We start from the raw sequence: 6,309 nt of genomic DNA, 5'->3' as shown, positions 1-6,309 counted from the left end.
TAGTAGTGGGGGGGTTCATTTTGACATGCCTCAAATTTGGATGAAGCCTGACTTAAATCCCTAGGTTATGGTTACGTTAGGGGGAATTTCAAGCAAGCAAAGAATTCAGAATTGAAGTCCTGTACGTGAGCGGGTCTCAATCAGATTTACACCACTGAAAACCTAAATAGCTGGAAGAGTGGGATCCAGGGACTCTTGTACGAAAGGGAGCTCAGCCAGAGCTCACAACAGCGCAGGAGCAAGAACAATGTGCCAAGGCCGAGAGCAGGCTCTCCTCCCCACAGGTACAAGACGTCAACCCCTTATCTCAGGAAGGCTGCTCTCCAGCACCGTTTCCCAGACAGGGAGGCACAAGGGTACAAGGAATGCCCCGGTTCGGCACCGGTGCTTACTAGCTGTTCATCTCCTTTACCTTTCGTCAGAGCCATAAGCAGAAGCTGGATGTTTTGTCCGCTCTCCAGCAGGAAGAGCACGTGCCCGCAGGAACGGCGAGGCAGGGCTCCTGCACCATCGCTCTCCACCGGCACAGGCACCCGGAAAGCAGGCGGGATGCCGCTGTGGCGCGGGCGCTCCTCCAGACACGACTTACTCCCCATTTGGCAGCGCATCGGTCGGCAGCAGCAATGGGAGGCTGAGGAAGCGGAGGCCTGCAGGAACTTGTCCTTTCCCACTCTCTCCCGAGATCCAAGAGCCCTGTGCTCGGTGGGCATCCCCCTGCCCAGCCGGGTGAGGGACTGGGGGGCAGGCGCTGGCAGAAGAGCTTTGGTTCATGTTTGAAACCTCCAATGTCTACAAGTTACCTGAAACAGCCCTCAACCCTCTTCCCCTCGCAAAACCAACATAAAAAAAATAGTTTTACACTTCACGGGAACACAACGACAGAGTGTGCTTAATTTATTAAAATCGCCACGTTTTTCTGAAAGTATACCGGTATGTAAAATATGCATACAAAATACAACATTTAAACCAACTATTTACATCCAGGGCAGCTGCATTATCAAGCAATAACTTGAGCAACAGTTTTAAAAATAACTCGCTGCAGTGTACACTAGATTAGGTATTTCACAATACGAAGGTTGAATTTTAGCATTGTACTGCTATGCTAACTTCTAAAATATTACAGTACTTCCAGATAAAGTATTAATGCTTCTTCAAAAAGCAGGCAACTCAGAAACTAGTTTGTAGTTTGACAAAACACTACACGTTTCTCTTCAGGGACTGAAAACTACAGCAGTTTTAGACACAAATGTAATAGCTACATTCAAAATACATTCAGTCTATTTATGCCAAAAATACGTTCAGAGCCTTTGGTTACAACTTATTGCACATTTCTTATATTCTGTAGAAATATATTCTACCTCTTAATGCTTATTTTCCCATACATTCATAAATGGTGCTGCCTGTTAAAACAGAGCACGGACGTCTTTCCCTAAAAGCTTCACACAGATCGGGTACCACGGCACGTAGGATGATCCCTGCCGCACCGTTTGGAATCACCGATAGGCAGCTCGCGCTGCCACGGTACCAGGGGTCCGATTCACAGGAGAAGACTCACTGCCGGTGCTGCTGCCGGTAGCACCCACGCGCGGTGGCACGGGGCTCTGCGCACAGGCCAAGGAACCACGGCAGGAATCTTTGAGCCATCGTCTTCACCAACAGGCACCACTACACAAAAACGTGCTCGCGCATTTGTGTCTGTAGACTGAGAACAATGCGACAGAGCGTCTTCCTACCCCTCCTCACAGCGAAACCTACCGCACGGGTGGGAGCCCTTCGGAAGCACTACCTGCCACAGACAGAAGTCCCGGTGCTAAACACGTCCACGTAGCGGTGAGGCAGTTCCTAAGACACCGTTCTCAACAGCAACGAATGAAACACAAAAACTTCCTTCCCATTAGCAAGGATGCGCTGGGGACATCCTTGAGCCCATCAGGAGATCCAGGCAGACAGGGACCGCAAGATCTTGCTCCGTTCAATGTTAAGACTGGTTGTAGGGACTAGACGTATTTCTAAACAAATTTACTTATAATTCCTGAATCTCTTACTAATAAAAGAAGTGACATAACAATGACCAGAATATTATAGGATTCATTACAGGGTTACATGAGGGAATGATCTTGGTTAAGTGCAAATGACTATAAAAATAGCAAAGTGCAAAAGAGATTACAGCTTGAATTTCTCAAGGGGTATTTGGGGGGAGCAGTTAAGGAAACAAAAAAAAAATCAGGTGCTAGAGAAAATGTTAAATAACTTTCCCTTTCAGTTCATATTCCATGCATTAAGTTTTAGAATGTTATTAGAAGCGAATTTAAAAAATTAGTAACTCCCCCAAATTAGAAGCATCAATTAGGAGAGGCTACATGTGGTGACTGGTCTTGAGCATCCTTGAGCTTGAAAATTTTTATGAGCTTAAGAACTTGTGCTTTAAAGGAAGATTAGCAGGAACATTAGTAGCCTCTCAAGAAACCTAAGCCTCCCTACAACCACAAAGAAGTGTCTCAGCATAACCTCTGTTCTTAAATTTGAATAGGACAAATCTACATTGAGGGAAAAGGCCACTAAAACAAGGGGGTTTGGGGTTTTTTTCCGAAAAGGAGCGTACATTTTGCAAACATCTTAAAGCCCAGCACCACAACATCAGCCCCTTGGCTCGGTTATGTTTAACTCTAGTTTGCTAGAACGTCCATTTACCTCTCAACAACAGAAGAAAAAAGAAAACCAGTGCAAAAATGTTGAGCGAAGTGAAAAGCCAGGGCAAAGCTTGTGCCGGCGAGCTCCCCTCTGCACATCCTGCCCGATTTCATTACACCACGGTGTAAATAAAAACCAGGCGTGCTGTGGCGTAAGGCCACTGTAACAGCCCCACGCGCCTCACGAAGGTGGAGACCACATGTATTTCAGTAGACGCGATGCGCCCAGACCGCACCTCGGTCCCCGGAGCAGGGGAGGGCTTCAAGCAACACCCAAGCAGCTGCCAGCAGCGCAGTGGGAGGAGCGCCGGATCTGCAGCCAGGAGCAGGCAGCACCGTCCCCGATCGCTGGTTCACTACCCCGTTACCCAGTAAACCCTCCTGTAAGCACCTCCTAGCTCTACCCTGAGTGCAGGTCACCGAAGCGCCTGACGCCAAAAAGCACTTTTTTTAATTTCACAGCACCACTTTAGTCCAGCGCAGTTCCTGACCCAGAGGAGCTTCTGCAGAGACACCAAATTCCTCCACCGTGCAATCCAATTCAAAGGGAAAGAAGCCCCAGGAGCAGTTATCAGATAGACTTCAAGGGCACAGATAGTTTCAAAGGATAATATAGATAAAAAGTGCATAGGATTGAATTTAAAATGGAAGAAAAATTCCTAGAGAGCATTCGGATCACTCTCCCCATGAAGAATGCCTCCATTTTTGGCAAAAATATTAACATGTTTTAAAAGTGGTGTAAAAGAAGCTAATGGTGTCCCTCGGTCATCTTGCATTTTGTACGGCAACCGATCAAGTTTTCACTAGTGAGTCTTAATGCATCAAGACTGCTGCAATCATCACACGTTTTGCTATCGAGACGGTTCCTTCACACCGCTCAGCGAAGACCACTCTTCCCTCCGCTCCCCCCGAACAACCACGAACCTGCTCAACCACGAACCGTACTGCTAACAACAGCAGAGACCGCAGCGGCCGCCGGCGTAGGGGCGGGTGTACTTGGGATGAACTTGATCCTGTTGCATTCTCCTTTTGAAACTACAGTCCTTTTTGTTCTAAAATTATTTCCTTCACTTACTTCAGTGTTATTTTAAACAACTCTCTGTGTTTCGTGATTTACAACTCCAGCACGGGTAGGCAGTGCTGCGACTGGGCAACTGCATCACGCTGCGAGGAGCAGACGTTCGGAAATACGCTGGAGCCATTTCTGGAGTTCCTCAGGCCAGTTGTGCACGGGTACCCCATACCGGTAGGTCACCCTGCAAGACTGCTCTGTCCCTTCAGCAGACTTCACTCTTTGATGTGTTCTCCTTGTTGTTAATTGTTCTAAAGCACCGGTTTTAATGCGCATTTTAACACACTACTCCGGTTGTTGTACAAACATTTGATTCTTTTTTCTCAGGAGAAGAGCTAACTGGGTCTGTAAGTGCCGGGAGCCCTGGAAAGACGGACCGTTTCCTTTTGGGCACCTTCCCGAGTGCTAAAGCAATTCTGCAAAGTTCATCTCACGTGCACAGTTTAAATACTTTTGAAGAAACAGGCCTATATCAGCATACTATTTAAAATTACTTTTACTCCCCTACCATTGATTTCAGACACCTTATTCTGCAAATTCACTACAAGCTGATTTCAATGGATAAAACCTTTTCCCGCTTAAAAAAATAAATCTTTGATTGGTCCTTTTTAACATAAGGATTTTTTTCAAGTTACGTTCTACAAGAACAAATGCTGGATCTTATGTTTGCAAATCTTTTGATACTCAAGTAAGCATCACACTTTGGATCACACAGTTGCAACAATCACCCCTCAAACAGCTTAGAAAGTACACATCTGTTGAGCTCCCTGGTGTAGTTTATGCAGTTGAAGCACGTAACAATTACATCTATTAAGATGACTGTGATTGTAGCTGAGAAAGCATACTGGAGAAAAACCTACTAGCAATCTAGTAGAAATATTCTCCACCATTCAGCTCACAGACCTGCAAAGACTTGCATTTTTTAGCACAAGCAGGAGGGACTAGAAGTTATGCAAACAGGTAAATTGCATTAGAGCCTATTTACGGGGCAATTAACATCCATAAAGAGTCCATAATGTCCTAGAGTGTGTGCGTCAGGATGAAACATGGAGTACTGATACTACTGACCACCCCACTCAGTAAAAGTTTAACCCATTCTTCCACGTAAGAGCCCCAGTTCAAGAGGTTCCATGTCAAAGATTGATCTTAAATACCGTATTTAGCTAACAGCTTACTTCCACAGAGCTGCGTCTGCTACATCGAATTTTTGCAAAGCTTTGTTACTCTGGAGACATCTCTGGGCTTAATTTCCACGGACCGCCTAGATTTAGAAACATTTAAAGAAACGTATTATTATGAAGTGTATAATTTTGGCTATTAAAAATATTAGAATACTATATTCAAATATGTGGACCATGGAGTGGGGCAGAATTCACAAAATGCCAGAACATCAGTGGATTTTGAAAAAACACCCCACTTCTTATAGCTTGCAGTATTATGGAAATACGATTAGAGATGTTAATACTTTTCACCGACCCGGTGCTATTACAGAAATCCATATGAAACCCCTGAATGGGCTGTATTGGCTTCACGCAAGGACGTCAGCGCTTTAAATTTACATTTCAGCAGGTCCCTAGGCCGTGACAGACAACAGCAAACAGCGATCCAGTTCAGAGCGCAAGTACATTTGAAACATCAATTTTAAGTGCCAAAAACCAGGGTGGCAGAAAGCACATTCACCTCCCGAAGTGACGGGCACTGCTCCAGCATACAGCCTCAGCAGGAGCTCTGCCGCTCCTGAAGGCCACAGCAGCGGTTGCCGGTCGTGTGAGTGTCCCCAAATCCTCCGCCACAGCGAGGTGGGCTGCGCGGTACATCACTGCAACAAGAAACGAACCTTTCTGCCAGGTTTCGATTGTTTTCCAAGAATTAATTTTGTTCAAGTCCCCCCTAAAGCATCAAAAAGCACTAAAAAAACACTACCAGTGACAGATTGGCAAGACGTTGTTTAAAGACATATACTTTCTCAATTTAGGTAGAATTTCTCCCATTCCATCCCTACGTATCTATCGGAAAAGCACTGCCTCTATTCTTTTTCCTACTAACTATTAAAGAGAAAAATTGTCCCTTGGTCGATATGTTCAATGAACAAATGAATAGAGTAAAATAACTCCAAATCCTAACTGTAATAGTGTATGTGAAATCAAGACAATAAAAATAAAGGTTAATAAAAAGCTGACTGGATACTTTGTTCACAAGATACATGCTTAGTGGAATTCTCATCTTTTTTTATTCGCTTAGGTAAATATAGTATTTAAAAATACATTTTACTGACAGCCCCTCTTCAGATTCCTGCGTAAAAATATGCAAAAAGCTGGAATGAATTTGGTCTCTTACTTGCTTTGAGGGTAAAACATGTGGTTTCTCCTGCAAACAGGCTTTAGCCAATACCAGCTATTTCCAATACGTCTGGGGTTTGACTAGGATAGAAAGCGCAATAGCGGAAGGCATTGTTAGACTGTCGTGGTGTTTTAAGCTCCTTTCTGCGATTAGCCTGCTGCCTAACTTACTTTAGAAAACCAAAGCAAGTCGTTGACTTGCTGGATA

Source organism: Gavia stellata, chromosome 8 (assembly GCF_030936135.1).
Source record: "Gavia stellata isolate bGavSte3 chromosome 8, bGavSte3.hap2, whole genome shotgun sequence".
Taxonomy (NCBI): domain Eukaryota; kingdom Metazoa; phylum Chordata; class Aves; order Gaviiformes; family Gaviidae; genus Gavia; species Gavia stellata.
Note: the sequence above shows the minus strand (reverse complement) of the source record.